The sequence below is a fragment of the Triticum aestivum genome, chromosome 1A, assembly GCF_018294505.1.
Source record: "Triticum aestivum cultivar Chinese Spring chromosome 1A, IWGSC CS RefSeq v2.1, whole genome shotgun sequence".
In the NCBI taxonomy this organism is placed as follows: domain Eukaryota; kingdom Viridiplantae; phylum Streptophyta; class Magnoliopsida; order Poales; family Poaceae; genus Triticum; species Triticum aestivum.
Genome location: NC_057794.1, coordinates 209,762,857 through 209,782,031, shown reverse-complemented (window position 1 = coordinate 209,782,031; position 19,175 = coordinate 209,762,857).

Here is a 19,175-nt window from a genome sequence, read left to right as displayed (position 1 = left end):
AAAAAGAGTCAATATGCGTATGCAGGCTTCGCTGCTATCCACCGCCGCACTGACTGTGGAGGTGGGTGTCCTGAAGCAGGACCTCGAGCGGACCGAGCGAGAGCTCGGCCTTGCCAAGCGGTGGCTCGAGGAGAGAGAAGGTAAGAAATACCTTACAGAAAAAGTGCCTATAAAAAGGCATGATTGCGAAAAAATAACAGGATTGTACTGCTTATTGTAGGGGCCACGACTGAGGTGGCGACCCTTAAGCAGGCGCTGTCTGAGGCCGAAAAGAAAACGGCCGCGGAGCGCACCGAGCGAGACAGACTTGGGGCTCAGGTCGGCGAGGTGCAGCAAGAGCTTCAGGCTCTCATGAAAAAAACATGAGAGTTTGGAGCTTGAGTCAAAGGCGCAAGCATCCGAGCTCGCGACGGCCTTTGAGACTGCCAAGTCTGCCATGGCCGAAGCCCAAAAGGCCCTCCAAGAGTTGGAGGAGATGAGGAAGATAGCAGCGGGTAAGGCATTCTTCATGCAAAGCAGAAATATAAAAGTAAACTACTTGTTACTTACCCGAATCCGGAGCTCTCCAGGGGCATTCGTAGATCTTCCCCGCAGCGTATCCGATGCCGCCGCATTCTACCGAGCTGAAGAGGGTAGCTCAACGGAGAGGGTGTTCTGGTCTCAGTATTCTAAGGCCGGACACCCTGTGCCTTTGAGCGACCAGCTGAAACAACTGGTCGAGCTCCACAAGGCGGCCGAACAGGCCATGAAGGGCTTCATAGTTCGGCTATGGCCCGGAGAGGCCCTGCCTGGGAGCTATTTCGGGCTGGGGCGGCGGCTGGTGGAGGCCTGTTCGAGGCTTGAGGTCATCAAGCGCTCCGTCTGCATCGAAGGTGCCCGTCGGGCCCTTGCCCGTGCAAAGGTGCACTGGGGTAAGCTGGACGGTGAGAAGCTTGTGAAGGACGGGCCGCCGCCGGGGAAGGAGCATCGCAAGCCCGAGAACTACTACAAGGATGTTCTTGCAGGTGCCCGCCTTGTGGCGGATGAATGTACCAAGGATGTGATTTTTGAATGAACTTGCTTGTGTTTATCCTGTGCGCTGAAAACTTGTTCATATGCGCTAAGCAATGCTTATTGAATTTGAAATATTACTTTCTGTGCGGCCATTTATCAAAAAATTGAGAGATGGCCAGTCGTCGGCTTCTGCCCCCATGCCACTAGTGCTGGGGTGTTCGGGATAAACCTGAGCGCTCTTTTCCCATAGTTGGGTCCTTCGAGGGAGGCACTCAGCACAACGAACCAGGCAATCGGACTATAATGCTTGAACACTCTCACTTAGCCATAGAACTCTATAATTTTAAATTTCGGCGAAACCCCTAGTTCGGAAGACCGAGTTCGGGGCGCTATCCATGCCTTGGCCGGACAAAGCCAGCTCCTCGCTCGAAGCGGCATAAGTATTTAGGGACTCAAAAAACCTCTCGAACAGCGACCGGTCTCTCGCCTCATCATGACAGTCAGTTTTAGCTTTCTCCACTGAGGTGCTTAACCCAGCTGAACCGGGGCACAATCGCAGTGGTTCTCCTAGTGCTACCTTAGCCGATAGAGCGGAACGTAAGGCACCAAAACATAGGAGCCGGGCAAACCCAACTATTGACCCAAATCATGATTCGGAGCCGATGCATATAGTGCTATAAGTTCGGGGTGCCGCACTTGTGAAAGTGTACGGACTTCTCACACCATTATGAGGGGTACTGAAGCCCCTGGCGTGTTTGCCGTACCATGGTGTATGGGTGCAATCATGTCATTTAATAAACATAAATGTGAAAAGAAGATAATGCAAAAAATAGGCAAGAAGCTAAGCATTGTTTATAGAGAGGCTATTTATCAAAGCCGAACGATACAAATAGTGCGGTAAGCAAAAGATATTGGACTATTCAGTATGTCCTGACCAGGGGCAGGCCACGGAATTGTATTTAAAATAGGTATACCGCTCGTAACAGAGACCACCTGGGAGTTCCATAATGCGGCATGGCTTGTCTGCCTCCCTGGATCTTGCATCGTTTGTGCGGCAGTCGAATTGCCGAACAGGTCGTCCGAAGTATGGAGTCCTGAAAGTAAGAAAAAATTAAAAAAAGAATCTGGCAGCCCCTAGTATGTTTTAAGCCGTATTTTGGGCATGCCGTTATTGTGCCCCTTCCCCTGTGACCATGGTATTTCAAGGGCGTAGTTATGTACGCGAGGTACTGGTTTCGCTATGTCGCGAAAGCTGGGGTTGGGGCCGCATTGCTACGCTTGCTTAGAGTGTGCCAGGCGGTCCTGCTGTGGGTTACTCCGGGCGCGCTTGGCAGTGTCTGGCTTTTTAATGGCCGGACTAGAGAATTGCCTGAGAAGGCTACTTTGTACCTCCGCTGCGAGAGCCGCCGTATGTTCCTCCGTACGGAGGGAGCGTTCGGTGTTTTCGTTGACCGTAATTACTCCTCGAGGGCCTGGCATCTTGAGCTTGAGATATGCGTAGTGCGGCACCGCATTGAACTTTGCGAATGCAGTTCGTCTGAGCAGGGCGTGATAGCCACTGCGAAATGGGACTATATCGAAGATTAACTCTTCGCTTCGGAAATTGTCCGGGGATCCGAAGACCATGTCAAGTGTTACTGAGCCTGTACAGTTGGCTTCTACACCTGGTATAACGCCTTTAAAGGTCGTTCTTGTGGGCTTAATACTTGAGGGATCTATGCCCATTTTCCGCACTGTATCCTGATAAAGCAGGTTCAGGCTACTGCCGCCGTCCATGAGGACTCTTGTGAAATGAAATCCGTCGATGATTGGGTCAAGAACCAATGCGGCGAAGCCGCCATGACGGATGCTAGTGGGATGGTCCCTTCGATCAAAAGTGATCGGGCCGGAGGACCATGGGTTGAACTTTGGGGCGACTGGCTCCATCGCATATACGTCCCGTAGCGCACGCTTCCGCTCCCGCTTGGGAATGTGGGTTGCGTATATCATGTCCACCGTCCGCACTTGTGGGGCAAAGCCCTTCTGTCCATTGTTGTTCGGCGGCTTGGGCTCCTCGTTGTCGCTGTGCAGCCCCTTGTCTCTGTTTTTGGCCCTTAACTTGCCTGCCTGCTTGAACACCCAACAATCCCTGTTAGTGTGATTGGTTGGCCTTTCGGGGGTGCCATGTATCTGGCACAAGCGATCGAGTATTCGGTCCAAACTGGACGGGCCCTGAGTATTCTTTTTGAATGGCTTTTTCCGCTGACCGGATTTATAGCCTTTGAATCCAGCATTGACTGCCGTGTCTTCATTGCTGTCGCTGTTAACGCGGCGTTTTTGTTTATTTCGACGTGTCCTGCCACTTTTGTCCTTGGTATCCAAATTACCAGGGTTCTTTGATAAGTTGTTACTGCGAGCTAGCCAGCTGTCTTCTCCCGCGCAAAAGCGGGTCATGAGTGTCGTGAGGGCTGCCATGGATTTCGGCTTTTCCTGTCCCTGGTGCCGGGCAAGCCACTCGTCGCGGATGTTATGCTTGAAGGCTGCTAGGGCCTTTGCGTCCGGACAGTCGACTATCTGGTTTTTCTTTGTTAGGAACCATGTCCAGAATTGTCTGGCCGATTCCTCTGGCTGCTGAATTATGTGGATTAAGTCGTCGGCATCCGGCGGTCGCACGTAAGTGCCCTGGAAGTTGTCGGGGAATGCGGCTTCCAGGTCCTCCCAAGAACCGATTGAGTTTGCTGGCAAGCTGTTAAGCCAATGCCGGGCCGGTCCTTTAAGTTTGAGCGGGAGGTATTTGATGGCGTGTAGATCATCGCCGCATGCCATGTGGATGTGAAGGAGATAATCCTCGATCCATACCGCCGGATCTGTTGTGCCATCGTATGATTCGATGTTTACGGGTTTGAAACCATCTGGGATTTTATGATCCATTACTTCATTCGTGAAGCATAGCGGGTGTGCGGCGCCTCTGTACTGGGCTATATCACGATGCAGCTCGGAAGAGCTATGTCTGTTGTGTTCGGCCCGGCCAGATTTGTTGTATCCGGAGTGAAGATCATTGTCACATGCCGTAGGGCGCTTGCGCGATCCGTAGATCGATCTTGTTTGTCTTGCCTTATCCTCTAGTATGTCTCACAGGTCGGGCGCATTTTCCCGTGCCTTAGTTGAGCGGCGTCGGGGCATGGCTTGGGTGGAGGGCCGAGAGGCCTCTCTGTCACGGCCGCGAGGTGGCTGGTCTGCCATGTCATGCGCTGGTGATGTAGGTTCTTCCTCCTCTGATCGGGGTAGTGTCCTGCGCTTCGAGTAACTCTTGGAGGGGCGTTCGAGTTCATGCTCTTCGGCCGCAAGGACTTCAGTCCATCTGTCAGCTAGCAAATCTTGGGCAGCTCTAAGCTGTTGCTGCTTTTTCTTGAGGCTTCTTGCCGTGGCTAAAAGCCTGTGTTTAAAACGCTCTTGTTCGGCGGGGTCTGATGGTATGACGAATTCGTTGTCATCGAGGCTTGCCTCGTCTTCGGAGGGAGGCGTATAGTTATCATCCTCGACCTCTCGGTCTGCCGCTCTCTCATGAGGGCTGGCTTCTCCATCTTCCTATGCCGAATCTTGCGGAGGTGGGTGTTCTTCGGCGCTATCCGGGGTAGTATTATCTCCCGTGCCGGAATCACCGTTTTTGCTTTGGCGGGATTTAGAGCGGCGCTGCTGACACCGACGCTTTGGCTGTTTCTTGGGGGCGTCATCCCCCACTATTCCATCACCATCTCCATCTTTTGGACTATCCACCATATATATGTCATATGATGAGGTGGCCTTCCAGCGCCCTACAGGTGCTGGTTCCTGTTCGTCTCCTACATCGTCGTCCATGCCGTTGATGTCTTCGGAGCTGAAGTCAAGCATGTCGGTTAGATCGTCGACAGTGGCTACAAAGTGGGTGGTGGGTGGGCTTTGAATTTCCTCATCGTCCGTATCCCACCCTCGCTGACCATAGTCCGGCCAGGGCTCTCCTGATAAAGAGAGAGACTTAAGAGAATTCAGGATGTCGCCAAAAGGCAAATGCTGAAAGATGTCTGCGGTGGTGAACTCCATTATCGGCGCCCAATCGGATTCGATTGGCAGGGGCGCGGGGGGTTCGGAGTCCGGGGAGGAGTCCGGATCCTCGGAGTCACGAGTCGTGCAGAGTGCGGGGCTAGCGTTCGGCTCGATCGCTTTAGGGATCGCAGCCCCCGAGGTGACGTCCAACCGCTCATCCTCGATTGGCGCAATAGGCTCCGAGTTAGGAGTCGGAACCGATGCGTGTGCGGCCTCCAGGACACTGTCCGGGGGCAGAGCTAGATCATGCCTCTCGAGATAGTGCGGCACGCTTGGCCGTGGCTCGAGTCCGTCGAAGATCAAGTCTCCGCGGATGTCAGCCGTGTAGTTTAAGCTTTCAAACCTGACTTGATGGTCAGGGGCGTAGCTTTCGATCTGCTCCAGGTGGCCGAGCGAATTGGCCCGCAGAGCGAAGCCGCCGAAGACGAAGATCTGTCCGGGGAGCAAAGTCTCACCCTAGACCGCATCGTTGTTGGTGATCAAAGGAGCCATCGGGCCTAAAGGCGACGACACGGAGGAACTCTCAACGAAAGCACCAATGTCGGTGTCAAAACCGGCGGATGTCGGGTAGGGGGTCCCGAACTGTGCGTCTAGGCCGGATGGTAATAGGAGGCAGGGAACACGATGTTTTACCCAGGTTCGGGCCCTCTTGATGGAGGTAAAACCCTACGTCCTGCTTGATTAATATTGATGATATGGGTAGTACAAGAGTAGATCTACCACGAGATCAAGGAGGCTAAACCCTAGAAGCTAGCCTATGGTATGATTGTTGTATATGGAGTTGCTCGCCTACGGACTACAACCCTCCGGTTTATATAGACACCGGATAGGGTTAGGGTTACACAGAGTCGGTTACAATGGTAGGAGATCTTGAATATCCGCATCGCCAAGCTTGCCTTCCATGGCAAGGAAAGTCCCATCCGGACACGGGACGAAGTCTTCAATCTTGTATCTTCATAGTCCAGGAGTCCGGCTGAAGGTATAGTCCGGCTACCCGAACACCCCCTAATCTAGGACTCCCTCAACCCCGCTGCCACGGGAGGGTAGGACAAAAGATGTCATGCAAGTTCTTTTCCATAAGCACGTATGACTATATTCGGAATATATGCCTACATTACATTGACGAACTGGAGCTAGTTTTGTGTCACCCTAGGTTATGACTGTTACAAGATGAACCGCATCCGGCATAATTCTCCATCACCGAACCATTGCCTACGAGCTTTCCACATATTATTCTTCGCTTATTTTCTTTCCCGTTGCTATTGCTATCATCACTACAAAATACCAAAAACATTACTTTTACTACTATTACCTTTTTCTACCGTTACCACTAATATCATATTACTTTGCTACTAAATACTTTGCTGTAGATATAAAGTTTCCAGGTGTGGTTGAATTGACAACTCAGTTGTTAATACTTGAGAGTATTCTTTGGCTCCCCTTGTGTCGAATCAATAAATTTGGGTTGAATACTCTACCCTCGAAAACTGTTGCGATCCCCTATACTTGTGGGTTATCAGTATCACTGTGCATAGTTTGGCAAACAGACCCCGGGTTTGTTGCACCGACATAAGCCCCCGAGCCTCCCTGATCACGCTGCCGAGCGTCTTCGGGGTAGGGCCTAATAAGTGCGCAGCCAGGGGTGTCGAAGTGGTTGGCCTCTTGAGGTCTTCTTTGCTTCTTCATTAATCTTAAGTCCAGGCCAGTTTCCGGTTTGCCCATGCATTGTGTAAAGCCAATAGTGGTGGGTCCGCCCTGGTAATGGCCCCTAAATGACATTAACGCACGGGGTAGAAACTGCCAATTCACTCTTCCCACCACGCCCTTATCCGTAGCCACATATGCGGCATGCATCGTACGGGGTAGGTAACGGAGGCTCGTGGCGCGGGAGAGCATCAAGGTGAGGGCCCGTTCTTCTTGAATTGGCGCAGGAGGACGGCGGCTGCTCGTTGAGGGAGCGGCTCCCCTCCCCATCCCGCTTATAAAAGGAGAGGCAGAGAAAGTGCGGAGCCATTCTTCCTTGCGCTCCACCTCCTCCACTTTTTGCTTCTTATTGGTTATGCTAAAGAGAAGAGCCTGGGGCCAGGCCTTCGGCTTCATTTGGAGGCCTTTCCTAGACCCGAAAGGGGTACTTGGGCAGCGCAACGACAACATTGGAAGTGGCGACTCCGGCGTGCTCGCCGCCGGGCCACCCGTAGCCTTGACTTCAGTGGGAGGGGATGCGAAAGACACCATGTCGAGGTCCATAGTGGTTATGGCGCATGGTAGTTAGTCACTCCCCATTCTTCTTCTTCTCTCGGCGCTGGGGAGGAGTCACGGAAAAGAGTCACTGTTATCGAAGGCGAATCTGACTCCTCCTGGGTGTCGTCCCCTTCCCGTGGAGGAGGGCTCTTCGTTCCTACTCATGTCCTATGGATGCATGGTGGCTTCTGACATCAGGGCCGCCGGGGATGACCATGCTCTTTGTGGGGAGTTCCTCGGAGAGTACGGTGCCCGACACGGCTTCCACGACGGGGTCTTTGAACAGCAGTGGTACGGGAGGCAGTAGCAACCCACGACGCACCAAGAACGGGGGCGACCATTCTGATGAGTCATGTTTGCCAGTGACTCCGCTGCCCCCGTCTGGGCTCCCTTCAGCGCTGCCATCCCTCCTGCCCTCCAATTCCTCCCTCCCAACGAGAGGACGGCCTCGTCCTGATCCTGGGGAGGCGCCGAATCCCAGCCGGGCCCGGCTCTTGCTTCCTTAGTCCCTCCCTATAATACCCTGAAGGAGATGGACAAGGGCAAAGGAATTACAGGGCACTTATTGTTTTTCAATCTTAAATCTATAGGCACTTGCCAAGTTTTAATTCAAATAATGTAATCTTTCGAGTCCATGTTTGTGTTCTATAATGCTTGTACTTGTATTATCAGCATATTAGCGTAAATAAACGAGTTTTCCCCGGCAGGCTATCCTGCCGGCACCCTTTTACTTGTCGGAGAACTATGTCTACCGGGCAAAATATAAAGGGACCAGCCACCCGCTAACTTCCTTTTACTAAAGGCCACTATGACCACCCTGACCGAAGCAACGTTCAAGTCAAGGATGGGAGCACTCAAGTCTTAAAAGAGTGGCAGGTTTTCTCATGCACAAGTTATAGCTTACAGAACACTAATGGACAAGAGGTAGAACTTATCTATTTGGCTTGCCGGAGATCGCAATGTTGGTTCATCCCCCCAACTCCTTGTAGAGGCCATGTTCACGGTAGGAACCTGCAGCTTCATGCAGATGGGGATGATGCAGGATGCGATCCTATGTATATGCATATGCATATGCTTGTGAAATGCTTATGCAGTGCTCTTGGAATGCCCATTCATGCATGCAACTTGGTCGGGGGCCCCCAACGCTTCGTTTAATTTCTCTTGCTCAGGGTCATCGCCCTGGATTTGTACAAGGGGTTACATGTAGCTGAGGCAAGGCCTGTACAAAAGGGTCACTGCCGGGTAGGGCTAGACAGCCGGGCCTTACGGGTAGAACTTGCGGAGATGCTCAATATTCGATGAGTTTTGCAATTCAATGCCATCTTCGGTCTCTAGTCGGACTGCGCCAGGTCTGGTCACTCGTACTACCCGGTAAGGGCCTTCCCACTTTGGCATCAACTTGTTTGTACCCTTGGCGGACTGAACGCGGCTAAAGACAAGGTCGCCTTCCTCAAAACTCCGGGCATGAACCTTGTGGCTATGTTAGCAATGCAGAGCTTGCTGATAGCATGCAGCATGCGTAGCAGCTCGGATATGGTTCTCCTCGAGTAGCACAGCGTCGTCATGCCGGTGCTGATCTTGCGCTACTTCATCATAGGCAAGCACTCAAGGCGACCCGTAAATGAGTTCCGTGGTGATAATTGCATCTGCCCCGTAGACCAGGGAGAAAGGAGTCTGTCCGGTAGCTGGGTTTGGTGTCGTTCTAAGGGACCAGAGAACTACCAGCAGCTCATCGATCCACCGCATGCCATGCTTTTGCAGTGTATCAAAGGTTCTTGTCTTGAGTCCCCGCAGCACTTCAGCGTTCGCCCTCTCAGCTTGTCCATTGCTCGGGGGGATGTGCAATTGCGGCAAATGAGATCTTGCTTCTGAGGGCATGAACATATTGCATGAAAGCGCGGCTTGTGAACTGAGTGCCGTTGTCGGCAATGATCCTTGCCGGAACTCCAAAATGGCACACCAATTCTTTCAAGAACTTGATAGCTGACTGAGCAGTCACCTTTCTCACGATAGTCACTTCCGGCCACTTTGTATACTTGTCGATAGCAACAAACAAGAATTCAAAGCCCCCGATTGCTCGGGGGAAGGGGCCGAGGATATCGAGCCCCCAGACCGAAAATGGCCATGATAGAGGGATTGTCTGAAGAGCTTGGGAAGGCAGTTGGGTTTTCTTGGAATGGAACTGGCAGGCTTCACCCTTGGTGACTAGCTCGACCACATCTTGGAGGGTTGTGGGCCAATAGAATCCTTGCCGGAATGCTTTCCCAACTAATGCCCTTGATCCAATGTGGGAGCCGCACATGCCTTTGTGTATCTCAGCCAGCAGTTCCTTTCCGTCTTCCGGCAGAGGCACTTCAATTTCACACCGTTGGGACTCCTTCTATATAGAGTGTCATCGACAAACTGATGCATACTAGCCCTCCGGGCTACTCTTTCAGCTTCATCTTTGTCGTCGGGAAGTTCTTCGTTTTGGAGGAAGTGGACTATGTGCCTTGCCCAAGTTGGAGCCAGGGGCTCGACAACGACGACTAGCGGCACCTCCTCTACTTCGGGAGCACATGCCTCGTTCGCAGGGTCCATGGGCCTGGCTGGAGGCTGCGGTCCGGCAGGTGGTGAGGAGTTGTTGCCAGCAGGGTCTCTGCTAGGAGCGGACGTCTCTACCGGGAGAGGCTTACCGGAGTCCAATCTTCTCCTTTTCCAGGCCATTGTTCATGGGGATACGAAGGGCTAAGTAAGATGTAGAACAAAAGTCCCTAGTTCCAAAGTAAGCTTCTACGCAGCACACTTTGACAGATGATCAGCTATGCTATTTTCCGCACAGGGTACGTGCTCTGTTTGCAATCTGTCAAAGCGCTCCTCCAATCTTCTCACTTCCTCGACGTATGCCTCCATCAATGGGCTTTGGTAATCCTTGTTGACTTGTCTCACCACAAGCTGTGAATCTACTCGAATGATCAGCTTCTTAATTCCCAATTATGCGACAATCCTGAGCCCGACAAGGAGCCCTTCATACTCTGTTGTATTGTTGGTTGTCTCTTCCCGGGCAAAGTGCATCTGGACGACGTACTTTAGCTGCTCCCCGAAGGGGGCGACGAGAAGCACGCCAGATCCCGCACCTTGCAGGGAAAAGGCACCATTGAAATACATAATCCTTTCTTGGCTTGATTCCTTGCTGAGGATAATTGTCTCCGTTACTTCCTCATCACGGGTTGGCGTCCATTCTGCAATAAATTCTGCCAATGCCCTGCTCTGTATTATTGTTGTGCTCTCAAACTTCAAACCAAAACTAGATAACTCCAAAGCCCACTCCACTATTCTTCCAGTATCCTCAGGCTTTCGGAGTATCCTTTGCAATGGGAAACGAGTGACAATCATGATCTCATGGGCTTGGAAGTAGTGGTGCAGTTTCCTTGAGGCCATGATGAGACCAAAGATCAACTTTTGCATGCCAGAGTACCTCGATCTAGCCCCCTGTAACAAGGAGCTGACGAAGTATACTGGGTGTTGCACCACTTTCTTCCTTGCCTTGTCCCTGGGGTTACCCTCACCGTCGTGCTCATTGCTGTCTCGATCCCTCTCTGGCTTTGCCGATAATTGCTCACTCCCTGCTTCATCCACTTCCCGCTGCGCTACCAAGGCGGCACTAACCACTTGGTTGGTTGCTGCTAAGTATAGCAACAATGGCTCTTGTGGCTTGGGAACGACCAAGGTGAGCACTGAGGACAAGTAGGCCTTCAATTCTTGCAAAGCTACATCTGCTTCCGGAGTCCACTTCATGGGCCCTGCCTTCTTCAAAATTTTGAAGAACGGCAGGGCGTGCTCGGTAGACTTGGAGATTAATCCGCTTAGCGCGACAACACACCCTATCATATGCCTTACATCCTTGACTGTCCTTGGTGCTTGGATCTGCTCTATAGCTTTAATCTTATCAGGGTTGGCATCGATCCCCCGATGGGATACAAAGAACCCAAGCAGCTTGCCCGAGGGAACGTAAAACACACACTTCTCCGGGTTGAGCTTCAAGTTGATCTTGCGAAGATTAGCAAATGTCCCCTCCAAATCCTAAATAAGGGTGGCCCTATCCTTGGTCTTGACCACGATATCAGCCATATAAGTATCAAGACCCTGATCCTATGTCACACCGATCTAGCATGTAACGCGTCATATTGCTTTGCGGCCTCACGCATGGTATCCCCATGGGTGCCACCTTAGCTGGCCCGGGACCGTTTGCGCCTTTTGGCTCACGTATATGATAGTGTCACTAGCATCCATATGACAGAGAACCCGGGCTGACATGACTAGTCGTAAACCCAAGGTGGCACTAACTTACATGGACAGACATACATGACCCAGTAATGCACGTGTCGGTCATCAATGTATGAACCCAAGTCGTAGCAAGCTACAAGGACTTAAAGGAACAATGCGTGACATTTCCCCAACAGGACAGACACAGGAGCAAATAAGGACACATGCCGATCATCCCATGTGTTCCGGAGTAGTAGCAAGCTACCATGGCTCAGTGGAAGCACTAGGAGACATTTCCCCATAAGAGAGGCTACCAAGAATAAACAACTAGATTGTCAGATCCCACACATACCAAGCATGGGCAGAGTGCGGGGCTAGCGTTCGGCTCGATCGCTTTGGGATCGCAGCCCCCGACGTCCAACCGCTCATCCTCGATTGGCACAAAAGGCTCCGAGTTAGGGGTTAGAACCGATGCGTGTGCGGCCTCCAGGACACTGTCCGGGGGCAGAGCTAGATCATGCCTCTCGAGATAGTGCGGCGAGCTTGGCCGTGGCTCGAGTCCGTCGAAGATCAAGTCTCCGCGGATGTCAGCCGTGTAGTTTAAGCTTCCAAACCTGAATTGATGGCCAGGGGCGTAGCTTTCGATCTGCTCTAGGTGGCCGAGCGAATTGGCCCGCAGAGCGAAGCCGCCGAAGACGAAGATCTATCCGGGGAGCAAAGTCTCACCCTGGACCGCATCGTTGTTGATGATCAAAGGAGCCATCGGGCCTAAAGGCGACGACACATAGGAACTCTCAATGAAAGCACCAATGTCGGTGTCAAAACCAGCGGATCTTGGGTAGGGGGTCCCGAACTGTGCGTTTAGGCCGGATGGTAACAGGAGGCAGGGAACACGATGTTTTACCCAGGTTCGGGCCCTCTTGATGGAGGTAAGACCCTACGTCCTGCTTGGTTAATATTGATGATATGGGTAGTACAAGAGTAGATCTACCACGAGATCAAGGAGGCTAAACCCTAGAAGCTAGCCTATGGTATGATTGTTGTATATGGAGTTGATCGCCTACGGACTACAACCCTCCGGTTTATATAGACACTGGATAGGGTTAGGGTTACACAGAGTCGGTTACAATGGTAGGAGATCTTGAATATCCGCATCGCCAAGATTGCCTTCCACGCCAAGGAAAGTCCCATCCAGACACGGGACGAAGTCTTCAATCTTGTATCTTCATAGTCCAGGAGTCTGGCTGAAGGTATAGTCCGGCTACCCGAGCACCCCCTAATCCAGGACTCCCTCAACCCCGCTACCACGGGAGGGTAGGACAAAAGATGTCATGCAAGTTCTTTTCCATAAGCACGTATGACTATATTCGGAATATATGCCTACATTACATTGACGAACTGGAGCTAGTTTTGTGTCACCCTAGGTTATGACTGTTACAAGATGAACCACATCCGGCATAATTCTCCATCACCGAACCATTGCCTACGAGCTTTCCACATATTGTTCTTCGCTTATTTTCTTTCCCGTTGCTATTGCTATCATCACTACAAAATACAAAAACATTACTTTTACAATTATTACCTTTTGCTACCGTTACCACTAATATCATATTAATTTGCTACTAAATACTTTGCTGTGGATATAAAGTTTCTAGGTGTGGTTGAATTGACAACTCAGTTGTTAATACTTGAGAGTATCTTTGGCTCCCCTTGTGTCGAATCAATAAATTTGGGTTGAATACTCTACCCTCGAAAACTGTTGCGATCCCCTATACTTGTGGGTTATCAGTATCACTGTGCATAGTTTGGCAAACAGACCCAGGGTTTGTTGCACCGACATAAGCTCCCGAGCCTCCCTGATCACACTGCCGAGTGTCTTCGGGGTAGGGCCTAATAAGTGCGCAGCCAGGGGTGTCGAAGAGGTTGGCCTCTTGAAGTCTTCTTTGCTTCTTCATTAGTCTTAAGTCCAGGCCAGTTTCCGGTTTGCCCATGCATTGTGTAAAGCCAATAGTGGTGGTTCCGCCCAGGTAATGGCCCCTGAATGACATTAACGCACGAGGTAGAAACTGCCAATTCACTCTTCCCACCACGCCCTTATCCGTAGCGACATATGTGGCATGCATCGTGCGGGGTAGGTAACGGAGGCTCGTGGCGTGGGAGAGCATCAAGGTGAGGGCCCGTTCTTCTTGAATTGGCGCAGGAGGACGGCGGCTGCTCGTTGAGGGAGCGGCTCCCCTCCCCATCCCGCCTATAAAAGGAGAGGCAGAGAAAGTGCGGAGCCATTCATCCTTGCGCTCCCCCTCCTCCACTTTCTGCTTCTTGTTGGTTATGCTAAAGAGAAGAGCCTGGGGCCAGGCCTTGGGCTTCATTTGGAGGCCTTTCCTGGACCCAAAAGGGGTACTTGGGCAGTGTAGCGACAACATTGGAAGTGGCGACTCCGGCGTGCTCGCCGCCGGGCCACCCGTAGCCTTGACTTCAGTGGGAGGGGATGCGAAAGACACCATGTCGAGGTCCATAGTGGTTATGGCGCATGGTAGTCAGTCGCTCCCCATTCTTCTTCTTCTCTCGGCGCTGGGGAGGAGTCACGGAAAAGAGTCACCATTATCGAAGGCAAATCTGACTCCTCCTGGGTGTCGTCCCCTTGCCGTAGAGGAGGGCTCTTCGTTCCTACTCATGTCCTATGGATGCATGGTGGCTTCTGACATCAAGGCCGCCGGGGATGACCATGCTCTTTGCGGGGAGTTCCTCGAAGAGTACGGTGCCCGGCACGGCTTCACGACGGGGTCTTCGAACAGCAGTGGTACGGGAGGCAATAGCAACCCACGACGCACCAAGAACGGGGGCGACCATTCTAATGAGTCGTGTTTGCCAGTGACTCCGCTGCCCCCGTCTGGGCTCCCTTCTGCGTTGCCATCCCTCCTGCCCTCCAATTCCTCCCTCCCAACGAGAGGACGGCGTCGTCCTGATCCTGGGGAGGCACCGAATCCCAGCCGGGCCCGGCTCTTGCTTCCTTAGTCCCTCCCTATAATACCCTGAAGGAGATGGACAAGGGCAAAGGAAGTACAGGGCACTTATTGTTTTTCAATCTTAAATCTATAGGCACTTGCCAAATTTTAATTCAAATAATGTAATCTCTCGAGTCCATGTTTGTGTTCTATAATGCTTGTACTTGTATTATCAGCATATTAATGAAAAAGATGAACCTTGCCAGGAACCCGTGCGGAGGTGGGATGCCTCTTTAGCGTAAATAAACGAGTTTTCCCCGGCAGGCTATCCTGCCGGCACCCTTTTACTTGTCGGAGAACTATGTCTACCGGGCAAAATAAAAAGGGACCAGCCACCCACTAACTTCCTTTTACTAAAGGCCACTATGACCACCCTGACCGAAGCAACGTTCAAGTCAAGGATGGGAGCACTTAAGTCTTAAAAGAGTGGCAGGTTTTCTCATGCACAAGTTATAGCTTACAGAACACTAATGGACAAGAGGTAAAACTTATCTATTTGGCTTGCCGGAGATCGCAATGTTGGTTCATCCCCCCAACTCCTTGTAGAGGCCAAGTTCACGGTAGGAACCTGCAGCTTCATGCAGATGGGGATGATGCAGGATGCGATCCTATGTATATGCATATGCATATGCTTGTGAAATGCTTATGTAGTGCTCTTGGAATGCCCATTCATGCATGCAACTTGGTCTGGGGCCCCCAGCGCTTCGTTTAATTTCTCTTGCTCAGGGTCATCGCCCTGGATTTGTACAAGGGGTTACATGCAGCTGAGGCAAGGCCTATACAAAAGGGTCGCTGTCAGGTAGGGCTAGACAGCCGGGCCTTACGGGTAGAACTTGCGGAGATGCTCAATATTCGATGAGTTTTGCAATTCAATGCCATCTTCAGTCTCCAGTCGGACTGCGCCAGGTCTGGTAACTCGTACTACCCGGTAAGGGCCTTCCCACTTCGGCATCAACTTGTTTGTACCCTTGGTGGACTGAACGCGGCTAAAGACAAGGTCGCCTTCCTCAAAACACCGGGCATGAACCTTGTGGCTATGATAGCGATGCAGAGCTTGCTGATAGCATGCAACATGCGTAGCAGCTCGGATATGGTTCTCCTCGAGTAGCACAGCGTCGTCATGCCGGTGCTGATCTTGCGCTACTTCATCATAGGCAAGCACTCAAGGCGACCCGTAAATGAGTTCCGTGGTGATAATTGCATCTGCCCCGTAGACTAGGGAGAAAGGAGTCTGTCCGGTAGCTGGGTTTGGTGTCGTTCTAAGGGACCAGAGAACTACCAGCAGCTCATCGATCCACCGCCTGCCGTGCTTCTGTAGTGTATCAAAGGTTCTTGTCTTGAGTCCCCGCAGCACTTTAGGGTTCGCCCTCTCAGCTTGTCCATTGCTCGGGGGGATGTGCAATTGCGGCAAATGAGATCTTGCTTCTGAGGGCATGAACATATTGCATGAAAGCGCGGCTTGTGAACTGAGTGCTGTTGTCGGCAATGATCCTTGCCGGAACTCCAAAATGGCACACCAATTCTTTCAAGAACTTGATAGCTGACTGAGCAGTCACCTTTCTCACGACAGTCACTTCCGGCCACTTTGTATACTTGTCGATAGCAACGAACAAGAATTCAAAGCCCCCGACTGCTCGGGGGAAGGGGCCGAGGATATTGAGCCCCCAGACCGAAAATGGCCATGATAGAGGGATTGTCTAAAGAGCTCGGGAAGGCAGTTGGGTTTTCTTGGAATGGAACTGGCAGGCTTCACCCTTGGTGACTAGCCCGACCACATCTTGGAGGGTTGTGGGCCAATAGAATCCTTGCCGGAATGCTTTCCCAACTAATGCCCTTGATCCAATGTGGGAGCCGCACATGCCTTTGTGTATCTCAGCCAGCAGTTCCTTTCCGTCTTCCGGCAGATGCACTTCAATTTCACACGGTTGGGACTCCTTCTGTATAGAGTGTCATTGACAAACTAATGCATACTAGCCCTCCGGGCTACTCTTTCAGCTTCATCTTTGTCGTCGGGAAGTTCTTCGTTTTGGAGGAAGTGGACTATGTGCCTTGCCCAAGTTGGAGCCAGGGGCTCGGCAACGACGACTAGCGGCACCCCCTCTACTGCGGGAGCACATGCCTCGTTCGTAGGGTCCATGGGCCTGGCTGGAGGCTGTGGTCCGGCAGGTGGTGAGGAGTTGTTGCCAGTAGGGTCTCTGCCAGGAGCGGATGTCTCTACCGGGAGAGGCTTACCGGAGTCCAATCTTCTCCTTTTCCAGGCCATTGTTCATGGGGATACGAAGGGCTAAGTAAGATGTAGAACAAAAGTCCCTAGTTCCAAAGTAAGCTTCTACGCAGCACACTTTGACAGATGATCAGCTATGCTATTTTCCGCACAGGGTACGTGCTCTATTTGCAATCTGTCAAAGCGCTCCTCCAATCTTCTCACTTCCTCGACGTATGCCTCCATCAATGGGCTTTGGTAATCCTTGTTGACTTGTCTCACCACAAGCTGTGAATCTACTCGAATGATCAGCTTCTTAATTCCCAATTATGTGACAATCCTGAGCCCGACAAGGAGCCCTTCATACTCTGTTGTATTGTTGGTTGTCTCTTCCCGGGCAAAGTGCATCTGGACGATGTACTTTAGGTGCTCCCCGAAGGGGGTGACGAGAAGCACGCCAGATCCCGCACCTTGCAGGGAAAAGGCACCATTGAAATACATAATCCTTTCTTGGCTTGATTCCTTGCCGAGGATATTTGTCTCTGTTACTTCCTCATCAGGGGTTGGCGTCCATTCTGCAATAAATTCTGCCAATGCCCTGCTCTGTATTATTGATGTGCTCTCAAACTTCAAACCAAAACTGGATAACTCCGAAGCCCACTCCACTATTCTGCCAGTATCCTCAGGCTTCCGGAGTATCCTTTGCAACGGGAAATGAGTGACAATCATGATCTCATGGGCTTGGAAGTAGTGGTGCAGTTTCCTTGAGGCCATGATGAGACCAAAGATCAACTTTTGCATGCCAGAGTACCTCGATCTAGCCCCCTGTAACAAGGAGCTGACGAAGTATACTGGGTGTTGCACCACTTTCTTCCTTGCCCTGTCCCTGGGGTTGCCCTCACTGTCATGCTCATTTCTCTCTTGATCCCTCTCTGGCTTTGCCGGTCCTTGCTCACTCCTTGCTTCATCCACTTCCCGCTGCGCTACCAAGGCGGCACTAACCACTTGGTTGGTTGCTGCTAAGTATAGCAACAATGGCTCTTGTGGCTTGGGAACGACCAAGGTGAGCACAGAGGACAAGTAGGCCTTCAATTCTTGCAAAGCTACATCTGCTTCCGGAGTCCACTTCATGGGCCCTGCCTTCTTCAAAATTTTGAAGAACGGTAGGGCGCGCTCGGCAGACTTGGAGATTAATCCGCTTAGCGCGGCAACACACCCTATCATATGCCTTGCATCCTTGACTGTCCTTGGTGCTTGGATATACTCTATAGCTTTAATCTTATCAGGGTTGGCATCGATCCCCCGATGGGATACAAAGAACCCAAGCAGCTTGCCCGAGGGAACGTCAAACACACACTTCTCCGGGTTGAGCTTCAAGTTGATCTTGCGAAGATTAGCAAATGTCCCCTCCAAATCCTGAATAAGGGTGGCCCTATCCTTGGTCTTGACCACGATATCGGCCATATAAGTATCAAGACTCCGATCCTATGTCACACCAATCTAGCATGTAACACATCATATTGCTTTGCGGCCTCACGCACGGTATCCCCATGGGTGCCACCTTAGCTGGCCCGGGACCGTTTACGCCTTTTGGCTCACGTATATGATAGTGTCACTAGCATCCATATGACAGAGAACCCGAGCTGACATGACTAGTCGTAAACCCAAGGTGGCACTAACTTACATGGACAGACATACATGACCCAGTAATGCACGTGTCGGTCATCAATGTATGAACCCAAGTCGTAGCAAGCTACAAGGACTTAAAGGAACAACGCGTGACATTTCCCCAACAGGACGGACACAGGAGCAAATAAGGACACATGTCGATCATCCCATGTGTTCTAGAGTAGTAGCAAGCTACCATGGCTCAGTGGAAGCACTAGGAGACATTTCCCCATAAGAGAGGCTACCAAGAATAAACAACTAGATTGTCGGATCCCACACATACCAAGCATGGGCAGAGTGTGGGGCCAGCGTTCGGCTCGATCGCTTTTGGGATCACAGCCCCCGAGGTGACGTCCAACCGCTCATCCTCGATTGGCGCAATAGGCTCCGAGTTAGGGGTTGGAACCGATGCATGTGCGGCCTCCAGGACACTGTCCGGGGAAGAGCTAGATCATGCCTCTCGAGATAGTGCGGCGCGCTTGGCCGTGGCTCGAGTCCGTCGAAGATCAAGTCTCCGCGGATGTCAGCCGTGTAGTTTAAGCTCCAAACCTGACTTGATGGCCAGGGGCATAGCTTTCGATCTGCTCCAGGTGGCCGAGCGAATTGGCCCACAGAGCGAAGCCGCCGAAGAGGAAGATCTGTCCGGGGAGCAAAGTCTCACCCTGGACCGCATCGTTGTTGATGATCAAAGGAGCCATCGGGCCTAAAGGCGACGACACAGAGGAACTCTCAACGAAAGCACCAATGTCGGTGTCAAA